Raw genomic sequence first — 25,189 nt, 5'->3', positions numbered from 1 at the left:
ACACTTGATGGAAAATGTAATACTCGCATCATCTACATGACATGATTGTTTTGTCACAGCATAGATACATTTTATATTTGCCAACAAGGCATTACAATATAACAGCATTATAGAAAAAACATGGTGAAGATCTATATGGGTGCTCAGATAGTCCACAGAGGGTTAAATCAACTGACTAAAAAAAATTGAAGAAGATTCACAAACAGGTAATCCCAGAATATTATCTTAAGGACTGAGTAAAGTGATCATTAGTTGGGTAGGTGTAAGGAATCAGTTGTGTCTCCATTCAAGTGATTTTTCAGCCAATTCTTAATAATCTCAGTAAATAAAATTAACTTATATGTAATTTTAATGTACTACTTGAGATACTTAAAAAAGTAAGTTTATTCTTTCTATTTTTCTGGTAAAAGTGCTAAGAAAGAGCAACATAACTCAAAGGAAGTTGTTCAGCAAAAGGAAGAGGAGACTCTGAGTTGTCTGGAACTTAAATAAGCTACTTTGGATCACCAGAAGTTGACCTATTTCATTTAACTGTCAATGTCAATTAATAAGAGCTCTTCCCTGGATACCTCCACAACGTTTTAGACCTGGGAATGGTGCCAGAGCAGGCCCCACCTCCTTTTCTCTTGACATTGTTCCACAAAACCAAAATTCCTTTCATGTTTAGTCATAAAAAAGAACTATCATGCAAGTCAGAAGCACAGATACGACCATGATAAATGCGAATCAGAGCCAGTAATTCCCAGGACGGCAGTGAAATGTTGACTTAACTTCTCTCTAGAGCTAGAAAACTGTTAGCTTTGTCTTGAGGACTTCTCAGAGAGTCTCTGCTGGGATCTAGTGAAACCAGAAACTTTCATCCAGCATGCCTAAGGCCATCCATGATGATAACTTTAAATTTCTGGACATTGGGTATGTTGACAATAAAAAGGTATCAAGATGATTGACTATATTTTAAATTTTTAACCAGAGGCTTGATTTTTTTCCTAAGGCTTTATCTCAATTCTGGCTAGGTAATCCACCAGCTGAAAAGAGCCTCATTTATACCATTTGGCTTTAGACTCTGTCTACATGATGTTACTCTTGAATGATCAGATCATACAACCAATTTCCTACTCAATTATACTTTGTTAATATAATATCTGTATGACTCATTAACCTGCAAGCTAAAAAGAAATAAAATCCTACAAGTAAAATATTGCAAAAGATAATAGATGCATAAATATCTAATATGTACTATAATTTGAAACAATACATCTAACTAATATGATGAAAGTTGCCTGTTAATAGAAAGATTTTTTTTTCCTTAGGTGCCCTAGATGTAGTTCTGACTCATAGTGACTTTATGTACAACTGAAAGAAACCTAAGCACCTTCTTTTTCTTTAATAAATCATTTTATTGGGGCTCATGCATGCAACTCTTATCACAATCCATACATACATCAATTGAGTAAAGCACCCTTATACATTCGTTGCCCTCATCATTCTCAAAATTCGCCTTCCACTTGGGTTCCTGGAATCAGCTCATTTTCCTTTTTTCCCTCACCTCCCTCCCTGCTCCACCCTCCCCCATGAACCCTTAATAGTTTATAAATTATTATTTTATCTTATCTTACACTGCCCGGCGTCTCCCCTCACCCACCTTCCCATTGCCCATCCCCCAGAGAGGAGGTTACACATAGATCCCCAAGATTGGTTCTCCCTTTCTACACCCCCTTCCCTCCCGGTGTCTCCTATTTGATCCCATTGTCTCAACCAGTGTGTCAATTCTTCTCATTGAATGTCTTCTTATTTTTCACGGACCCTCTACTTTACCGAGGAGAACGCCCTTCTCCAGGAACTCTTTCCCCTTAATAACATATCCAGAGTCCACCAGACAAAGCCTCCCAATCCTCACTTTTAAGGAGCATTCTGGGTAGAGGCTCTTCTTTATTCCTTGCCCAGCTTTCACACATGTCTGAGGTGACTGAAAATACTATGGACTGTCTCAGTCAAATCTTTGTCCTCCAAATACGATCTTTGCTTTTTTAACACTTTTGGGACAGATTTTTCCCAATACAAGTCATTTGATTTCTTAACTACTGCTTCCATTAATGATGATTGTAGGCACAAATAAAATGAAATCCTTGAGAAATTTAATTTTTTCTTCCTTTATCAAGACATTGCTTACTGGTTCAATTGTAAGGGTTTGTACATCCTTTTGTGTTGAAGGATATTTCATATTGATGGCAGTAGTTTGAATTTCATCAAGACATGCTTCAAATCCTCTTCATTTTCAACAAGCAGAGTGGTGTAATTAGCATATAGCAGGGTGTTTATGAGTTTTTCCAAATCCTGATATCTCTCTTCTTTTTTTCATATTGTCCAGCTTCTCCAATTATTTTATCAGTATAGATTAAATAAGTATGGTAAAGTGATAAAACCCTGACACATATTTTCTAGATTTTAAATCATGCATTATTTTTTTTGTTCACTTCGCAACGCTGCCTCATGGTCTGTATCCAGGTTTCTCATGATTACAATGAAGGATTCTGTAATTTACACTCCTCACAGTACTATCAATAAATTGTTATAATCTCCATAGTCAGTTTTTTGCATAGCCAGAGAAACACAGGCAGATAATTTTCTTGTATTTTCTGATTGATGTCAACATCCGTCTGACAACTGGAATGATATCCCTCATTCCACATTATTCCTGAATCTCATGTGTATTTCTGGTAGTTCCTTGTCAGTCATCACCTGTGTTTTTAAATGATCTCCAGTGAAATTTAAAATGTATGTGATAATAATCATATTTTTTGCATTCTGTAGGATCATATTTCTTTAAAATGGGCACAAATATAAATCTCCTTCACTCTGTTGACCAAGCACTTGTTTTCCAAATTTCTTGGTACAGAAAAGTAATGGTTCAAATGTTGTGTTCATTTGGTATTAATCAAATTCCTGGAGCGTTATTTTCGGAGTACTTCAGTTCAGGTTGAGATTATTCGTGAAGTACTATTGGCTCTTGCATATATGCTACCTTCCTGAAATGGTTGGACATCAATCAATTCTTTCCTGTACAGTGACTCTGTGTATTTCTTCACTCTTCCCTTATGCTTCCTGTGTTGCCCATAGAATCCTGCAATATTGCCTCTCCAGCCTTGATTGCTTTTTCAGTTTTCTTTAGGTTTAGAAATACCAAACATGGTTTTATTTGTTGGTTTTATAATTCAAGGTCTTTGCACATTTCATTATAGTGCTTTACTTTGTCTTCTCAAACCACCCTTCAAAATCCATTCAGTTCTTTTATATCATATGTTATTCCATTTGATTTAGCTATTCTATATTCAAGAGAAAATCTCAGAGTCTCTTTTTCTGACATCCCTTGGTCTTTTCATTCTTCCTGGTATTTCAATGACCCTTCTTTCTTTCTTTCATTTTTTTCTTTCTATCTTTCCTTTTCTTTAGTGTATGATACCCTTTGATTAACTGAATATTTGATTTGGTCTTTAGTCATCATTTGTGTTAAATGCATCAAATCTATTCCTGAAACGGTCTTTAAATTCAGGTGGCATATGTTAGACACAAGCTCTCATTCACTTCTTTTAATTTTTTCGGTTTAACTTGAACCTGCATATGAAGAATTGATATTCTGTCCCTCAGTTGGCCCCTGTCTATGTTCTAACTGATGATACTGAGCTTCTCCATGTCTTTTACCAGAGATGTATTCTGTTTGATGTCGATATATTTCATATGGCTATGTCCATGTGTATTGTTGCTATTTATATTATTGAAGAAAGTAATTTCCTATGAAGAGGTCATTCGTCTTGAAAAATTTATCATGCAATATCCTGACATCTGCTCTATCACCAAGGACATATTTTCCAACTATTGATGCTTCTACTGTGTTTCCAAATTTCATTGCAACCCCCAGGAATTAGCATACATCTTGATTTCATGTCTTATCGATTTCATACTGAAGAAGTTGAGAACTATATAATTTCTTCATCTTTGCCATTAGTGTTTGAGAAAAACTTGAATAATAGTAATAGTAACTGGTCTTCAATTTAAGTATATGGATATTACCCTATCACTGACAAAAATCACAGATCAGAATATATCTTAGAATGTTATTTTTGACAATAAATTTGGTACCTTTCTTTAATTTTTCACATCTGACACAATTGACCCAATGATTGTTTGATTCAAAATGATCACTATAGGTCCATTTCAGCTCACTCATGTCTAAGATATTAATCTTCAACTTTTATTATCATCTTTGACAATTTTGAATTTTGCTAACTCATTTAAAATGATGAACATATTTTTGCCCTTTTAGTTTTATAAGTCCATGTCTTTGTTTGCTGCCAGTCCTTCAGTGAAAGTTACGTTCTCTCAAAAAATGGTTAAAATGTAAAACTCCAATTTTCATTAACTTTGGGAGATATTTGACTATTTTTAATACAATAATTAAGTTATATTAATAAACTGATTAGTTATTTAATTTTTTAAAAATATCCCATTTAACATTTTGTAGAGAAAATATTGGAGACTTTGGGGAACATAGTGTTGATTTGGGTAACCACCTTGAGACCTCCATGACAATTGTTGGGTTTGGGAACTGGGAGGCTGAGGGCGGGTGTGGGGGGGGCGTGTTCCAGGAAATGAAATTAGTTTTGCAGCACACAAGCACTCTGATCTTATCCTCGGGCTGATTTTCCCTGCAGGGTTGATAAACCTTGCCTTCTGCCATAAACACTGCTGAGCTGCCATGACCTTTGGCTCAGTGCCCAGACCATCTCGGCCCACACCATCTGTGCTGTACAGCTTTCCACCACTGGGCCACACCCGCACCACACAGCCTCTCACCATCATCTTCCCTCCAAGCCCATGTACCATGCGCTCTTCCCCACCAGCCCATGCCACATGATTCGCATGTGATGGGTCTGCCCAGCATCACCCTCACTGCTTAAAACTGCCCACCTGCGCTGTCTGATAAGGTCTCCTGAGCTGCCCTTCAAATAGACAACCCCGGCTATCTAGGGAGAGAGTAAAACTCCAGTGAGCTAGAGATGCAGCTTGACCCTGCAGCACAATTAGTTCCAGGTATGCCTTAGAATAATTCTGACTAGCCTCTCAGAGAGAAACACAGGGCTCCTGGACTCCCAGGAAAATGGCAAAAAGCTACATTAAAATGCATTCACACAACAACCCACATTAGCAACCACTACAAGAAATCAAGAGAAAAAAAACCACAATGTCTGAGGTGGAACTGAACCTAGCAACATACATAAAATAAGCAGACTTTGACCCACCATAGAAGTAAATCTTCAGAATGCTGCCTAGAGCCATACAGGATATGAGGGAATCAATACAGAAAAAAGGATGAAATAATAGAAAGGATAGAGTCGACTTACTAAAGTGAGATAAAAGAGTTAAGGGATGATGCCAGAGAAGCAAAGAATAAGGTAAGAGATTTTACCAACAGGCTGGAAGAGTCAGAGGACTGTATCACCTACCTTAAAGACAGCTAAGCAGAAGTCAACAAATAGGAAAGGTAATCAAGTAAGATAATCAAAGAAGTGGGGAAAAAAACCTGAGAACAATGAGCCATGCTATGAAGGGGAACAATATTTGAAAAATTTATAGAACACATCAAAAAAAGCATTACAAAAAATTCTCTCAATCTCGATTTGGACGGACCAATATCCAGAGTATAAACATGAGAGCACCATATAGCGAAACACTATCCAGAAGTCAACACACTCAAAGCAACACCCAAGACATCATTAACACAACAGTGAAAAGAAGGCAAGAATGGATGCCCTCATACATACACACACACTGCTAAGGAAAGATGTCGAAAAATATCTAACACAAAAGGTATGAGATGACAGCTAGGAATCCTGAGATGGGTGTAATAACTCTGAATGTCACTGGTCTGAATTCACCCATTAAAAGACAAAGGCTGGCAGACTGGATTAAGAAATAAAACCCATCAATCTGTTGTCTACAACAGCTCAAGCTCACACCCACAATAATACAGGTTGGGGATTAAAGACTGGTGAAAAATATACTGAGCCAATGGAAAAATTTAAAAAGCAGGAGTTGAATATTAATCTCTGACAAAGTCATTCTCCATGTGCAAGTCATAACAAGAGATAAAGATTAGCACTAAATAATGCTAAGGGATCGGTAGACTAAGAGCCAATGAGCATAGTAAATACATACGTGTCCAATGAAAGACCAACAATATTTCTTCAAAAGATGGGGGAAAAACTCCACAGTGAGATAGTTTGGGTTTATTGTGTCAACTTGGCTGATAAACACTTATGGGAGTAATTGAAGGGCAGAGATAAATGGTTTGGTGAGCCTCGCCCTTTTGGTTCTCTGGTCTCTTATTCCCTGATGATCTGACCAGTGTGCGGCTACCTTAGCTGGCAATACTCACTTCTTGTGAGATAACCCTGAGGAGAAGCCACGTGGACTTACTCTGATGCAGCCCTGGGTGCTGGAGAAGCCATATGGAGACCCCTGACAGCACTGAGATGTTTACACCGACACTGAATTCAAAGACTTTCTACCCACGGACCTGTGATCCTCCTGCATTTGGTGTCATTGTGTGTGTTTTGTGAGTTTGAGGAGGACTTGGTAGATTGGTGTCAGACACATGGGTTAAGTCAGAATTATGGGCTTGTACTCAAGTATAAACCGACCTGAATATTAGCCGAGGCATCAAATTTTACCACAAAACTGCATTAAAATGTGCTGAAAAACTCAGCTTATATATGAGTATAAATGATAATTAGACAAGTTGATTGTATATATGAGTATACAGCTTACATATGAAAAACTCAGCTTAGATATGAGTACAAATGGTAATTAGACATATTCAGAACTCTCCACCCAAATGCAAAAAAAATCACGTTCAAGTGTACATGGCGTATATTCCAAAATAGAACACATATTAAAGTACAAATCAAGCTTGAGTAAATTCAAATATATAGAAGTCACTCAGACTTCCTTCTCTGACCACAGAAAACCAAAGCTGGAAATCCAGAAAAAAAGGATAAAAGTAGTATGGCAAATATTTGGAGGATGGATGACTTTCTTCTTAAAAAGGAGTGAGTACTTGCCCAAACTAGAGACAGAATAAGAGGGTTTCTAGAAGCAAATAAAAATGAGACTAAAACACAACAAAATCTGCCGGCTACAGCAAAGGCACTCATAGAGGATGTTTGATAATGATAAATGCACACATAAAGAAGGAAGAGAGACTTATGGTTAATATTCTAGCACAAAACTTTCAGCAAATGGAAGAGGGTCAACAGAATAATCCTAATAGAAAAAAAAAAGAAATAATAAAATCAGGGTGAAGACAAATGAGTGGGAAAAATAATGCAATAAATAAACACAGTTAAAAAGATGCTTTCTTCAAAAAATCGAGAAACCTAGTAAAAAGATGCTTTCTTTAAAAGAATGCTATTCTTTCTTCAAAGAATAGCAAATCTAATGAAGAATAGGAAGGAGTAGACATCAAAAGGCAGTATGAGGGATGAAACGGGAAAATCCAACAGATATCAATGAAATTAAAAGATTAATTACACCATACTATGGAGATCCATAACCCAATAAATTCAACAACTTGGATAATATGAACAAATATTTGGAAAAACAATACCACCTCTGCCCCCGGCCCCAGATTATCTTATATAGATGTAAAGATTTTGAACAGACTCAAGCAAAAGAAAAAATAGAAAAAGTTAACCTGGAAACACTAATTTTAAAAAAGTTCTAGCCCAAATGGCTTCATAGGAGAATTCTACAAAGCACTCAGGGAAGGGGTGAAACCAAGTCTACACAAGTTCTTCCAGAACATAGAAAAGGATGGCAAGCTCCCAAACACATTCTATGACGCTAATATAACACTGATACCAAAACTGGACAAGGATCCCGTAAGACTAGAGAATGCAAGCCAATACCTCTAATAAACTTTGATACAAAAATTCTTAACAAAATTTTGGCTAATAGGATGCAAAAGTATATAAAAAAGAATAATTCATCATGAACAAGTGGGACTCATACCAGGCATGCAGGAATGGTTCAACATCTGAAAATCCATCAACATTATCCATCACATTAACAAGAAAAAGGACAAGAAACACGTGACAATATCCATAAAAAGAAAAAGCCTTTGAAAACATTGACCACCCATTCCTAAATAAGACACTCAGAAGATAGGATTGCAATATATTACAAGCTCTATATGAAAAACCAACAGCCAGTGTAAAAATCAATGGAGAAAGACAGAAACATTCCCACTGAAAAAGGAGACCAGACAAGGATGCCCCTTGTCCACACTTTTATTCAACATTTTCCGGGAGGTCCTAGCTAATAACATAAGGGAATGAAAGGACATCAAAGGTATTCACATGAGGAAAGAAATGAAGCTATTGTTATTTGCAGATGATATAATTTTATATATTGAGAATGCCAAAGGCTCCAAAAGAGGCTTCACCTCTTCTATGTAAAAAAATTACTGTCCTGTCATGCACTCTTCATTCACAGAAGCAAAACGAAACCACAGAGTGAGGTCAGGTAATTAAGGTGCATGTGGCCAGAGAGACTTGATGTGTTTTGTAAAAAGCTGATGCCATGTGATGGCTGCGTGAGCAGGTTCAATGTCGTGATGGAAAAACCAGACCCCTGTCTACCACAAGTCAGGTTTTTTTTGTTGCATCCTGTTATGCAATCTTTTTCAGAACCTCTAAATATAAAGCTTGATTAATAGTCTGACCTGGTGGAACAAACTCCAAATGCACCATGAGTCGATATTTTCATCTTTTTGGGAAATTAATGGACATTCAGAATAAGATTTATCATAAATCAACACTTCACCATTGTTGAAATGAGAAAACCACTCCTACTCTTGAGTTTTTCCCATAGCGCTATCCTTGTAGCCTGTGGTAAACATCACAACAGCTTCTGTGACATTTTCCCCAAGCAGGAAACAAAAGTTTACAGTCACACACTGTTCTCTTCAATTGACCATCAAAAAAGTGAGGTTTGGGTTAAATTGCTTTCACAAAAAAATTCACTGTGTCCAGAGAGAACCTTCCCACGCAGTAACTGTGGGCAGTAACTCAAAGCAAGTTGCTCATTGTTTGCCTACTCGGAAAACTGTGTACTATGAAAGCTCTGCCAAGCAGAGCATTTTTTTGGGGTGGGTACCCCCTCCTACCTAACAACAACAACAACAACAACAACAAACCAAAAGATCTGTCTGAGGAAAACTACAGAACATTATTAAAAGAAACCAAAAGGGACTTCTCAAATGGAAGAATATGCCATGCTCATGGATTGGAAGACTCAATATTGTAAAGATTTTAATTCTACCTAAGGCATTATAAAATTTCAATGCAATCCTGATACAAATACCAACATCTTTTTAAAAAGAAATGTACCAACTTCATATGCAAAGGGAAGAAGCCCAGACTAGGAAAAGAATTCCTCAAGAAGCAGCAGCAAGTGGGAGGACTTGCATTACCTCAATTTAAAACTTATTATATAGCCAAAGTTGTCAAAACAGCATGGAACTGGCATAATAATATACACATGGACAAATGGATGCAAAGAGAAACTCCAGAAACAGAATCAGCAGCATACAGACAACTGATCTTTGATAAGTGCCCAATAAGTATCAAATGGGAAGTGAATGCCTTTTTAACAAATGGTCCTGGAAAAACTGGATATCAACCTGCAGAAAAAATAAAACAAGACCCTTACCTAAGTCTACACACACACACACAAATTCAATGTGGGTCATCGACCTCTAGGTAAAACCCCAAACTATCAGGATCATCAACAAGAAAATGGTGACAAAACGAAGAAGCTTATTGCAGGGAATATATGGTCTATGAGAAATAAAGACGATACACAATCAGAGGGAGTTAAAATAGACAAGTGTAACATACTAAAGATGAAACACTCTGTACATCAAAAGCCTTCCTCAAGAATAGTAAGAGACCCCACAGACTACATAAAAATACTGAGCAATGACAAATCTGACAAAAGGCTTATTATTAAAACCTACAGAATTCTACAAACTTACAATAAGATAAAAATGAATTGCCCAATGAGGTGAGCAAAAGACTTGAACAGATAATTCACAAGGAGGAAACCCAAATGGCGAAGAAACACGAGAAAATGTTCCCTATCATTAGCCATCTGGGAAATACAAATTAAAACAACTGTGCAATACCACCCACAAAGATAACCAAATTGGAAAAAAAACCAACCCAGAAAGCAACAAATGTTGGTGGGTGTGTGGTGAGCTAGGAATTCTCATTCACGGCTGGTGGTCTTATAGATACATATAGCCACTGTGTAAAGCAATTTGGCGATGCTTAAAAGAGTTGGAAATTGAGTTACCTTATGATCCAACAATTGCACTATTGGGCATAAACCCAGAAGAAATAAGAATCAGACCACATCCAGACATCTGTACTCCAATGTGCATCACTGCACAGTTCACAATAACAAAGAACTGGAAACAACCTGAATCTCCATTGATCGAGGCATAGATTACAATACTCTGGTATATATATACAATGAAGTTCTACACATCCCTAAAAAGCAGTGATGAAAAGATGAACCACCTAGTCTCATAGAAAGAGTTGAAGAAGATTATGCTGAGTGAAGTTAGCCAAGCACCAAAGGACAAGTAGAACATGAGTCCACTGAGGTAAGTTCAAACAGCAGAATGGGCATAGGGGAAAAATGCACATATCTCACAGTTCCCTGGCTGAGGAATAGATACTCTGGCAAGAGCCAGAACAAAACCAATGATGCATAGGACATAAAAATAAATGAATAAATGAGTAAATAAGTAAATGAATAAATGAGTAGATGAATAAATAAGACGCAGATAGCACCTGTGTTGAAAGTCATCTTTCCAACCCTCCAACCCCCACCCGACCCCAACCCCATAGGCCTTCATGGCTCACAGGGATAAAAAAGATGGCAATAGGAGACAAGGGGACTAATTCACCCAGGGGGAGAGAATTATGTGTCCACAGGAAAGGGAGAAAGAGATTAGAACTGATTTCGGCGTGTCAATCTTTGAGGGCAATATGCCTGCTCAGAGCAGCTCATCCACAGAGAGGACTGCAGGGCTGGCTTCAGCTGTAGACATGATATCACCATCCTGGATGACAGTGTTATGGAAGACAGCACTGAGAATGTACTTCTGGGAAAAAGGCTGGTCTGACCTGCCCGCATAGGGGCAAATTAAGAGGGCAGTGCTACAAACCAGCAGTGGGAGTAAAGCTACGAAGTCCCTGAGGAATCCTGATTGTAGGCTTCTGACTCAGGGAGCTGTGCTTGGCATCTCATCTTAACTGGTTGGGGGTTGCTGACAATGGGGCCACACTGAAAGCCTAAAGATGTAAAGGGATTAGGGGATGGGGGCACTAAACACTTCATCCCTGACTGCAGGAAGAGCAATGGGGACTTGTAGGATGCGTGCCTTTCAGACACAAATACTGAGGCATAAAAGGAGCAGTAAACTGTCAACCAGCACAGAGTGGCCATTTTGAATCATCACAAGCAGCATTCCATTCAGAGCAGGAACCAAATAACTAGCTCCACTTCCCTAAGCCAACAGCAGCACCCATATCTGTGATTGGCTTCCAGAAAGGTGTGACCTCCTCCTTCCTTACCTTACACAAATTCCCAGTGATTGAAGATGTGTCCCAGTCAACTACTGACAAAGTATCCAGTCAATCTACCCACCAGTGCTAGTACTATGCCATCCTAAAGAAATTTTAAAAATACTCTTCTTTCTAATCACCCCCTTTTTTCTTTCTCCATACTCAACTTAATTTTTTGTTTTTTTCTTTCTTTCTTTTTTTCTGTGAACAATGGGTGCTGTTTTCCCTGCCACTCAAGTACTTAGCAAGACTCAAGCCTGGACTCTGCCTGGCTGGGGGACACACTTCCAGAGAGGAAGGACTGCGCTCCTGAGTAGCCACGTTTGGCAGCTTGCACTTTTGCCAGTGTGCGTAAACTCACTGCCATTGAGTTGATTCTGACTAGCAGCAATCAAAACTGCTTAATTTTTGCATCTTTTTCCTTTCCGTATTCCACCCTGCCCCACAACAACCTCCCCTTTGTTTATTTGTTTTTGTTCCCATGGAGTTGGTGCTCACATGCTGCCCAGTGTGAGCCCTGCAGCAGCACTGCAGTTGTGTTTGGCAGCTAACCCTTGAGCCAATATTTTTTTGTTTTGCTGTATTTTTTTCATTTATTCTTAGCTATTCTTTCTTCTTCCCTTTGAAAATCCTTGTTCTCTTTTCACTTTTTTTCTCCCCACCAACCCCAGCTTCATTTTTATCCAGCTGATCAGATGCCCAAATTCCTCATTATTGTCATGCTCAGGATTGCCCACCCTCTGAACTACTTGGCAGTGAGCAAGTCCTCAAAGAATGCACTCCATTTCTATTGCAGCTGTGTTTGGCAGCCCATGACAACACTATGTGTGTGTGTTGGGGGTGGGGTCTTCTGTTTTCTTTCTTAAGCATCCACCTCTACCACATTTTTTCCCTACTCTTCCTCACTGCCGTTTTTGCTTTCTGTCTTTCCTAACAGTCGAAAGTCATTGACCTACACAATCATACATACCATGTCGTCATGACCAGACATTCATTCCCACACTCCTACTGGTGAGCAACTCAGCCCCAGTGTGGCAACCAAGGCAGTGCACTCACCCTTATTGCCTGGGGGTACTAAATTTGAATACAACAAAGCAAAACAGAAACTCAGGGTGAAGAAAATGATTATAAAATCAAGCAATTAATACAGTAACAGTGTGGTCTTGAGTTGAGGCACATAGTTAAATCATACAGACACATAACAACTTAGGCTATCAAATGACAGTGGAGCAGTGGGAATGGCAATATTTTTTGTAAAGTAGATTTTAAGACAAAATCTAGCAAAAGAGATGATCATATTGCCGAATGATTAAAGGGCCTGCGCAACAGAGGAAATGATCATAATGAACATCCATTGATCTAATAAAATACCCCCAAAATATATCAATGAGACTTAGTCAGAATTAAAAAGAGAAATATATAACTACACAATAGTAGTAGGAGATTTTAAGATACCATTTTTGATGAAGGACAAAACAGCAAAAAACTAAAGAAAGACACAGAAGATTTAAATAATACCATCAACAAACTAGCATTCATAGACATACACAGAACGCTTCACCAAGCAACAGCAAAATAAAAACTTGACAACACCAAAAGCTTCTCACAACACAATGCTATAATAGAAATCAATAACAGAAAAATTAAGCAAAACAAACAAAAACAAATACATAGATACAGAATAATGCCATTTTAAAAAGTGAGCAATATAAAAAATACCAAAACTTAAACTCAGAGAAGTAAATTTATTAAGTTAATATTTGATAATGACCCAGAACACACTAAATAATGAAGCGATAATCCCATAAATGGTGCTAGAAAACCTGAATATCCATTTGCAGAAACACAAAACAAGATATATGTTTCTTACCATGTACAAAGACTAACTCAAGATGAATTAAAGACCTAAATGTAAAACCTAAAATTATAGAGAACCTCAAAGAAAAATATGGTCAAACTTATGAGCCTTAACACATGGCATAGATACACTATCAAACAAAACTCAAAATACAGCCAAACAGAAAATCGACATTTGGGACCTCCTGAAGACAAAAATGTGTTCACACAAAAATATTTCACCCAAAGGGAAGAAAAAGAGCCTTCAGACTTGAAAAATAATTTTGATAATGATATATTGAACAGTGAACTAAATCCCTAGATTTATAGAAACACTTCAACAGCAATAACAAAATATTCACAAAAATCCAATTAAAATATAAGCAGAGGATATGAAAAGATATTTCATCAAAGAAGACATTAAGGCTTCTAACAAACACATGGAGAAATGCCCATGGTCATTAGCTGTTAGAGATGCAAATCAAAACAACAATGAGATATCCTCTCACCCTAGCTCTAACAGCAAAGTTCAAAGGAATATAAACAGCACCCATTGATGAACGTGTGAAGAGATCGGAAACTTCATACAATGCTGGTGGGACTGTAAAATGGCGATTCCCATGGAAAACATGATAGCAGCTGTGGCAAAGGCTTGGGATAGAAATGCCACATGCTCCAGACATCCTATTACTAAGCACATATCTAGAGATGAATGGTCACACACGGACATATGCATACTCATGTCCTTGCCGCAGCAAGCAAACAGGCTTAGGGAATCCTTGTAGCCATGTATTCACAACGATAGCCAGGACATCATCATGACAGAAATAATCTCAATGCCTACCAGCAGATGAATGAAGAAACCAACTCTGATATATACACACAAAGGAATAATGCGCAACCTTAAAGAGTAACCACCACTCCGCAAAGCGCCTCATGACATGGTTGAACCCAGAGGACATTCTGCTGAGAAAATTAGTAAGTCACAAAAGTACAAACATTCGGTGTGACCTAATTTCTATAAAAAGTTAATGAAAGTATCCATACCCATCCCTGGTAAGGAAATGGAAGGGAGGATAAATCCCTACCTAGAGAGAAGACATATGTTAATGAGTGAAAAGACAAGTAATATACAAAAGAAAGTCAATGAAAAATGATCGAGACAAAGGGAGACACTGGGAGGACTATTATTGTTAAAGATAACAGAAGTAAATCTACATACACAATCCAGCAATAGTAACCTCTGAGTATCCGTAGTAAATAGATCCTCAAGCTGAGCAGGGTGGAAAGTCCAATCGGACCACTATATAAATATAAATATAATTTATAAATTTATAAATATAAATACATGTGTAGATATATATAGATACATATAAATAGATACAAATAAATATAAATACATGTGTAGATAGATATATATATAGATATATCTATCTACACATGTATTTATGCAGCATAACCCAAACTAACCCCACTGCCATTGAGTAGATTCTGATTCCTAATTACCTTATAAGACAGAGTAGAATTGCTCCTTGTGGCTTTTTAGCCGACACCATCATCTTTCTCCTGAGAAGTCGCCAGTGAGTTTGAACCACCAAACTTGCAATGCTTTGCTTGACTCACTACATCACAAGCAAGTAAGGGGCTGGGGGAGTTATGGAAACTTTTTGACTGTAGCAAAGCACCTTAAAAAAGTGAGTCACTTAATCTGAGAGTTTAAGATGATAGTCTCAGGGGACAGCAAGATTCATTGGCATAACACAGTTCACAGAGACAATGCTGTACATCCTACTTGGGTCAGCAGCAACTTGAGTCTTATAAGCGTGTCAGCAGATATCTAAGGTGCAACTACTAGGTGTCTATTATATGTCCCCAATCAGAACAAAGAAGAGTGAATAAAATCAAAGATACAAGGAAATGATTGGTCCAAAGAGCTATTGGACCAATTGTTGCCATCCCCACCAGTGACAATATTTGCTATTTAGTGAATTATTTATTCCATTTATATAAAAGTAATTGCTATTTCTGATTCTCTTTATATTTTCTTCATCTCTTCTGCTTGTTTTATTCTCTCAGAATGAAATAACAAGTATATAGAGCCTGAGTACTACTACAACAGTTTGGAAGAATCATAACAGACAGTTATGGATAAAGTAGAGGGGGTATTGGAGAAAAAAATAAAACCAAACCAGACTTACTGGTTTGATATCGATTGGTATAACTTACAAGAATATGGCCCTTAGATACCCTTCATGACTGGAGTTGAAATCAGCGCCATAGCACTCAGTGATAGAGCATTCTATAATGTCAGCAGTAACACTATAGAGTCACTCAACTCTTAGATCTAATGGCAACATTTACCCAGGGATGAAGCCCAGAAGGAACGTATTTTTAAAAGAAAATTTAAGTTTATAAGAATTTAGGAGATAATGCGAAAATAATACACAGAACTCTGTTTCTCAAAGATTTCTTAGCTTAAAACTAAAAAATATTCAAGATCATTACCATTAAGTCAATTCTGATTTATAGAAGCCCTGGAGGACAGGGTGGAACTGTCCCCATGGGTTTCCAAGATTGTGACTCTTTGTGGAAGTAGAAAGCCTCATCTTTCTCTCTTGAAGTGGCTAGTGGTTCAGCACTGTTACATTTAGGCTACCTTTCTAACACAACCATTATGGCACTCACTCACTGCCATTGAATCAATGCTGCCTCATAGAGACCCCTGTGGGTTTCTGAGACTGTAATTGTTGAAGGGAGTAGAAAGCCCGGTCTTTCTCCTGTAGAGTTGTCGAGAGCTTCAAACTGCCGACCGTGGGGATCATAGCCTAATGTGTTACTACTCTGCTGCTATGATCAATGGATGACTGCAGATAATTACTCTTAGTAATATATTTATTTTAATCTCATTAGGGTGCCTTCAAGAAAAAGGGGGATACCTCTTGTACCATGCCCCCAAAACACATTAGGGCTAATAACAAAATGCTAATTTATTTGAGTTTAAGTTCTAAGCCCCTGGTTTCAGAAGACTAGAATTTACAGTTGGGGTACTAACTTCATTTTGAGTCTTGGCATAAATTCAGCCTCCATTGTTGTACTTTTTCCCCCTCTTTCTGATTTATTGGCAGAGTAAAAGCTTTACCCTAAGGCAGAGTGCAGCTTGAACTTCTTGCTTATGTGCTACCTCCTGAAAAAGCAGAATGTCCTCTAGTTTTTGGGTTTCTTTTTTTTGGTACAGTGACTCTGTGTATTCTTTCCCTCTTATTTTGATGCTTTGCAGTTCAACTGCATTGACTATATTATCAAAAAATAACCCGAGAATTTATTAAATAACATTTTAAATGTTTCAACAAGCGGTTGAAGCATTGGAAGCACTCACTCATCTATTCCAGGACATTTGGAAGACAGCTACTTGGTCAGCTGACTGGATAAGATCCATATTTGTGCCCATTCCAAAGAAAAGTGACCCAACAAAATGATCAAACAATAAAACAATATCATTGTTCTCACATGCAAGTAAAACTTTCCAGAAATCATCTGAGAATTGTTGCAGTAGTACATTGATAGGGAGCAGCCAGAGGTTCAGGCTGGATTCAGAAGAGGACATGGAACTAGGGATATCATTGCTGATGCCAGATGAACCTTGGCTCACAGCAGAAAACACTAGAAAGATGTTTTCTTGGCTCTTATTAAATGTGAAAAGGCATTAGACTCTGTGGCCCATAATAAACCATGGAGAGCCTAGAGAAGAATGGGAATTCCAGAACCCTTCCTTGTGCTCCTGAGGAATGTATACATGGATTAAGCAGCAATTCGGTGAAGAGAACAAGGGAATACTGCATGGTTTTAAATCAGGAAAGGTATATGTCAGGGTTGCATCCTTTCACCACTCTTGTTCAATATGTATCCTGAGAAGATAATCAATGAACCTGGATTACCTGAAGTAGAATGTGACATCAGTATGGGAGGAAGGCTTATTGACAACCTGCGATCTGCAGATGACATAACCTTATTTGCTGAAAGTGAGGAGGACTTGAAGCACTTACTGATGAAGATCAAGGAGGATAGCCTTCAGTATGGATTTCAGCTCTATGCAAAGACCCAAATCTTCACAACATGGTAGCAACATGGAAGCAGTAGTCAAGAGATCAAAAGACACCTTGGGTTAGGTAAATCTGTTGCAAAATCTTTAGAGAATTGAAGAGTAAGGATGTTACTTTGAGGACTAAGGGTGCACCCGGCCCATGACATAGCATTTTCCTCATGTTATATGCATGTGAAAATTAAGCATTGAATCAGGAAGCCCAAAGAAGAAATGATGCATTTGAATGTTGTTGCTGGAAAAGAATTTGAAAGTACCATGGACCCCAATAAGGAAAACCCAATCGATCTTGGAAGAAGTACAGCCAGAGTGGTCCTTCTAGCCCAGGAGGGCAAGGTTTCATCTTACATACTTTGGACATATTGTCAGGTGATACTGTCCATAGAAAAGGACATCATGCTTGGCAAAGTGGAGGGTCAGAGGAAACGAGAGGGTGAGACACCATGGTGAAACAATTGTAAGGATGATGCAGGACCATACAGTGTTTTACTCTGTTGTGCATATTGTCACTATAGGTTGGAACCAACTCTATGGCACCGAACAACAACAAGGCAGAGTGTCTTTGAAAGTAGAAGAGTCCCTTAGCCAGCCCCAGGAGGGGTAGTTTTGTCCTCAGAATTTTCTGGAACTTAACTTGTTTAATGTAAATGAAGTCCACATAGCCATAGCTATACTTAGACAATGGTGGGTGGAAGATCCTAAAATCTATTTTGTAAACTTTTCTAATCTGTAATCATTTATGTATCCCAATCACAATCCCTTTAGCTTTCATACTCCAGCCTGTGACAGTGATGGATTGATATGAATTCATGAGCTTGTGAGGATTTTATTTTTTCCCATGTTGTATAATGAGGCACACAGTTATGAATTCCTTGAACATCCTATGGCCTTATGCTGATGATCTCCCTCATCAAAATGACTTGTTTTGGTCTTGACTTTGTCCTGTTTTAGAATTAATAAAGAGATTTTCTAAAACATATGTGAATTTAGACTGTTTCCCTCTTAGCCTAGAACATAAAATTCAAGTGGACATCTTCCCAAATCATGAAGATTTGCTACAAATTGTAGGAATACTGCATTGCATATAATAATAATTAGTAGTTGAGTTAAAAATTTTAAGAAAGGTGGAAAAAACATTAAAGATGAGCCAAGAGATGGAATACTATCAAATTCAGCAGATGTAGAAACTGAATGATATCAGAAACTAGGGAAGAATATCATAGAATTACCAATATAGAAGACCTACTGAAGTTGGAGTCCCACATTTCAATTTTAAGCAAACACCTGGACCTCAACAAGCTTTCAGGCCAATAGTTGCCAAAGTTGCAAAAGTACTGCAAGGCAACCAGCTAGCTTTTCCATACATTTTAAAATCAAGTCTATGCCTATCTTATATAATTAGGCAACTCAACAATAACATGGACCAAACAATAAGAAAACAAAATATTGAAAAAAAACATATATACTTCCAGGTCTGTCCACTGACCTTTATGGTTATCTCCTCATTAGTCCTGGGGGAATTCAGGGAGATACCCCCCTTAGTCTGATGTCTATTTTGGGGCCTCTTTAGGGACTTTGTGGCTTGGCTTTGCTCCCATTGTTGATCTGTTATGTTTCCTTCTTCATTCGCCCTGCTGCAGGGGTTTCCAGTTGGACTAACTCTCCAGTGTGTGTCCACAGTATTGTCCTCTGTCGCAGTATGCTCCACTAAAGGGGCAACATGTCTTGAACTGTTGTCAGCCCTATAGTCCTCTCTGTGCCTTAGCAGTTCCATGCAAGGATGTTGTCCTCCAGACTTGGTGTAGCAAGCGGTCTAGATCATCCCTTTTTCCCTTCTTGGTTTGCTTTTGTGTGGGTAGATATGTTGGCCCCTCTCCACAACCTGTAGCTTTAGTGTTGTTCTCTGTTGCACATACTTCTAGAGAGGGGGTCATTTTGGCTCTGATTGGGACTGGCCATATAGCTTAATCTTTACATGCATTCCTCCACATGGCTATGTTGCCCTCATGGTTTGGTGCACCATGGTGTGGTCTGTATGCACACTCCCAATTCTGTAGAGACATAACCCAATACTACCACTTCCTCTCCACACCCCCAGGTTAGTGTCCTGCTCCCTCCATGGTCTGGGAGGGACTTGGGACAGGAAAGAGATGGGGGAAGGGAACGGTGAGCAAACCACACCATATAGAGTAAAAATTAGGAAATTAAAGTCAACAACAAGGAGAACATAGAGATCCTGAAGGTGTTGGATCAACAGCAGTCTAGCTGAGAGGAAGCACTAAGAGGTGGTAGTAGAGCATGCATGATGGTGGGACAAGAGGAAGGTACAAGGGAACAGGAACAATCTAGGAAGCAAAGTTACTGAGAGATGTATAAGTATACGTGTGTACACATTTAAATACATTAATTTATAAAAACAGAGACATTGTCCTCTGTACATATATTTATATGGCAATACACTGCCATAGTGAATGGACTTCAGGCTTCTGCTCATACCCTCCCTCAACACAAGAACAGGAACCCAGGAACAGGAATGGGAATAGCAAAACCAGAAGGGTAGGGGGAAGGTGGGGAGAGGAGAGGAGGAGAAGAGAGCAAACCAATCATATGATCGACACTTAACCACACCCTCCCTCCAGCAGGATGAATTACAGAAATCATGTGGAAAGGTAGGTAGCAGTCGGTATAAGATATGAATATAATAATAATTTATAATTTATCAAGGGCTCATGAGGCAGTTGGGAGAGGATAAAAGATGAGCTGATACCAAGGGCTCAATAGAAACCAAATGCCTTGAAAAGAATGGTAACAACATATGTACAAATATGCTTGATACAATTGATGTATGGATTGCTATTAGAGTTGTCTGAGTCCAATAAAATTATCTTTTAATAAAATAAATAAATAAAATAAAGTGTAAAACCTAAAGATGATTTTAATGAACAAATCATAACCAAAGATGGGTTTTGGATTTCCAATAGAATCCAGAATAACTCACTGCCATTGAGTCAATTCTGACTAATGGTGACCCTCTAGGATAGTATTTCTAAACCTGTGGGTTGCGACCTCTATGGGGGTTGAATGACCCTTTTTACAGGGGCCACTTGATTCATAACAGTAGCAAAATTACAGTTCTGAAGTAGCAATGAAAATAATTTTATGGTTGTGGTCACCACAACATAAGGAACTGTATTAAAGGGTCATGGCATTAGAAAGGCTGAGAATATTTGCTCTAGGACAAGGTAGAATTCCTCCTGTGGGTTTCCAATACTGTAACTCTTTCTTTCTCCTCTGGAGCACCTGGTGGTTTTGAACTGCCAATCTTCAGGATCACAGCCCAATTGGTAACCAGTATGCCACCAGGGCTCCTTTCAATGCAAAGTCCAATCAAAATAAGGTTTTTGAAGGATCTGCGGGGCTGCTTAAACTCAAGACATAGAGGTCAGTTCAGGAGGTTATGAAGATTATTCTTGAGAATTCTAAAGGGGTAACCTTGATTCAAGGTCACAGGACAAAGCAGTATTTAATGGTCACAAGAAAATCATGGGAGATTTTTAGGGAGGAGTTTTAAGAAAATTGAGCACTACATTGGTGATAAAAATGGCAGAACAATTGCACCTAGAAATTGTTTCCATTATAACAAGTCCCCTTTCCTGCTACAAAAGTTATAAGGACTGTCCTATAGGAATGTCATATAGAAATGTTGCTACACACCCTTCAACTATGACCTCATGCGTCCAGACTTTATTTTGAACCCAAATCCAAATAACATTAGAAAGGAATACAAATTTGAGTTCATTGAGGACACCTAAACTGCCATTTAGCATGGTATAAATTTGAAGAGTGTGGAATTCTTCCAGAAAGATTTAATGAGAAAGAAATACAACTTTTAAAAGTGTTCAGGAGGCTATGTTAAGAAAAGACAGAGTCACACATAGGGTTTTGTTAAATAAAAGTTGCTATGGTGTTACAGCAATACTTTTTCCCGTGTGTGTGTTTTGACATTTAATCTAAGTAGCACTGTTTGTTGCTTTGTAAAAAAATGTGAGTCTCATGTAGAAATGGTTTCTTTCATTTCGAAGAGCATCTTTAGTTGTATTCATAGTGTTTGTTTAAAGGACAAGGAACTGATCTGGCCTTTGCTTCTGGTTTCTGAAATAACCCTCAGAATTTTTGAATGATCATGATGCACTTTATTTTATAAAATAGTCAGCCCCACCTAAACACCTGTAAATACGTAGGGCTATAAAAAGTGTCAATAAGCCTCATAAAGGGAGGGGTCATGATATATTCAATCATGTATAACCTTTGAGTCATGCATATGCATTATGACTTGAAGGATACTGATGAAATGGGGTGCACATCTGTCCTCCTTTGATTACACACACACAAAAGAATCCGACTTCAGAGCAGCCCAAGACCAACTACCATAAGGTAGAAATAAGACCTGCCAACTTCCTTTACACGATGCAAAAGGATGCCTGGTTGCATAGTGGTTACACATTGTGTTGCTAACCTCAAGATCGGCAGTTTGAAACCACCACAAATGGTGAGAAGAAGACCAAGCATTCTTTGCCCTCAAAGAGTTAGTCTTGGAAATCCACAGGGGAAGTTCTAGCCTATCCTACTAGGTCACTGTGAGTCAGAATAGATGGCAATGAGTTAGGATTAGGGTTTTCTGACACCAAGCATTTCTCCCATGGTACTCCATTTCTCTACTGGCTTGAATAATTTGTTGCAAAGTTCACACAAAACTCATGGACAATATTCATAATTTTATGGCTTATTTGGGAAACTAACACCTTAAAAAGTGTTAAGGGCGTGTTTCTTTTGTCCACAATGCCTCTTCTTGGCCAAGCTGGAATAATAATAAGATTCACATCTGTTAGAAAGAAGGGAAAATATATATGTGTGTGTATATGTTTATATATGAATACACACACAAATGCACCAAGAAAGGATATGGAATTTGGGCCTCTACTTAAATGTTACCTCAGTTTCAGAACAGTTTATTCCAGTAATGCAGCATTGGATGATACCTACCTCACACGATTGCTAAAGACAAAATGGGTGTATGAGCAAAGGTGGTGAAGAAAGCCTGGCTATTAAAAGATTTAGCATCTGGGGTCTCCAAGGCTTGTTGTTAATCAAGTCCATGTAGCGGGAAAGCAACAAAGGCCACATGGAAGAAGTACACCAGTCTATGTGATCATGAGGTGTCGACGGGTATTAGTATCAGAAGTTCAAAAACGAGCAACTAAACAGATGTGAAGGGGCATGGATGTAGTGGAGACCCCAAATCCCCCTGTAAAATAATTGGACAGTCCCTCTCAGAAGGGTCAGACAGAGGGATGCAAAATCCAGAGTGTGGTGCAGCACCGACGAAGCATATAACTATCATCTAGTTCTATAATATTTCCTCCCCATATTATTGTGGTTTTTATTTGTTTTACCTAATTATTCATGTTGGATTTGTATGTTCATTTGTGTATTTAAGATTGTTCAGTACATTAAAGCCAAGATAGATAACCCTTCAGAAACAGTAACAGGAGTAATGGTTCCCTGGGGGTACAGGAAAGGGGGAGGGGTGGCAGTATAATCCTACCAGATGGGAATCAAACAGCAGAATTGCTTGTGAATGGACATATTGATCATGTAAAATATGGCAAAAAAACTACTATAGGGAATAATAATGATAAGGGTTCCTGGGGGTTCGGTGGGGGAGAGACGGGATAAAAAGGAGTTGCTATCAAGGAGTTCCAAAAGAAAGTAAATAATTTGGAACTGATTGTGGTAGCAAAGTACAATAATACTTGATGTGATTGAACTACGGATTTTAGGATATCTGTAAGAGCTCACAATAAATTGATTAAAAATAAATCAATAAAATGATCTTCCCTACTACCCCCGCATCCTGCCCCTGCCACATACAGGCCACTGGCTCTACAAAGTAAGCAGTATAGCTTGTTGACAATCTATATACATAGTGGAGAAAATATTGACATATGATTTAAATTTTGTAAAACCTAAACACTTTACTAAAGTAAAATTAGCATTATAATAACAAAACCCTAAGAATTCCTACAAAACTCCATGTCACAGGTGATTCTGACATGTGTATGTGAGACTTTGTCATGTAGATAATTGGCTTGTCCTAAGAATGTGCAGTACATCAAAACATCTTCTGTCTTGTATGAACAGCTTTAAAATGACCTGGGCAATAATAGAGAAAATAGGTATGATTTGCTATTTTGCCAGACTCAGCAAGAACTTTTCTATGCTTTTGTTTTATTTATAAGATGTGGTTATATTTCCTTCCTGCATCCAGTAAGACTAAGGTTACGAACAACAATCTCTTTTGTTTTGGTAAGTTTTCTGGTTCACCAAAAAATTTTAAATTGTGTCCTGTTACAATTTGACTTCATGGACCATGACTAAATTGATTTGAACTGGTTCAGACCTGTTTTTTTTACTGCCTGCTCTCAGGTTAGTATTCTGGAAATGGATAACTTAGCACAATGTCATCTGAGGAAATATGGATACCAAATATTTTTCTTATATTGAAAATTATTTTGCATCTTAATTGAATTTTGTTCACCTCAAGGTTTTGTAATTGGTTTTGAAAGGAAAAATATCAAACTATTTATTTGTATACATTCATTAGTAATTAATCTTAAAATGACAATCATGTTCAATTTTAATATATCAAAACATTTTGATACAAAGGGAAACATGATGGCGAACATTTTTAATTCCATTTTAAAAATATACTAGAATTTACTGCAGCACCAAGTCACTTTAAAAATAATATTGTGATAAAAATTATCCTAAAAATTATATAAACATTAAATTAAAGATTTGAGTAAGTAATTCTTAATATCTATATAAAATATACTGAAAACAAAGTTTATTGTGATGTAGGTGATATTTTACTATTAATACTTAATAGTAACATAAAAGCAATAAGAAAAAAATGCTTCAGCCTGATTTATCCACGCAGAACCAATACAATGTCATACAATTGTAGAGACTGGGAAATCCCAAGTTTGTGAGTCAGACATCAAGCCGAAGTCTTCATGTAGCTACAGGAGATGATGAACCCAAGACTGTGAGGTCAGATGACAGGCAGCTGGCTCACAGACTATGGAGGCTGACAAATGCCAAGATTCATAGGCAATAGGGAAAGGCCACTGGATCAAAACACAGGAACTAGAGGTAGCTGAGAATAGACAGTTCCAGGACTGAGAGCAGGCAAAAAGTCAGAAAGCTATGTCAAAACGTCCATACTCCGGAGGACATGCCTTTCAACTGCCTGACAACTCAAAGCAGATCTAATCATGGAGATTACATTATATCATATCACAGGATGGTGGACAGCCACATTATCACATAACTACCAAACATCTTAACTGACAATCTATTGAGAATCATGGCCTAGATACATGGACACACAAAAATTTATTCATGAGCTACTAGAAATAAAATGTGTGCTATCATACATAATCCATAAATATATAAAGGCAATGTGCAGTAAATGATTTAATATTTTAATTTTCACTTT

Source organism: Tenrec ecaudatus, chromosome 1 (genome assembly GCF_050624435.1).
Source record: "Tenrec ecaudatus isolate mTenEca1 chromosome 1, mTenEca1.hap1, whole genome shotgun sequence".
NCBI lineage: Eukaryota > Metazoa > Chordata > Mammalia > Afrosoricida > Tenrecidae > Tenrec > Tenrec ecaudatus.
Note: the sequence above shows the minus strand (reverse complement) of the source record.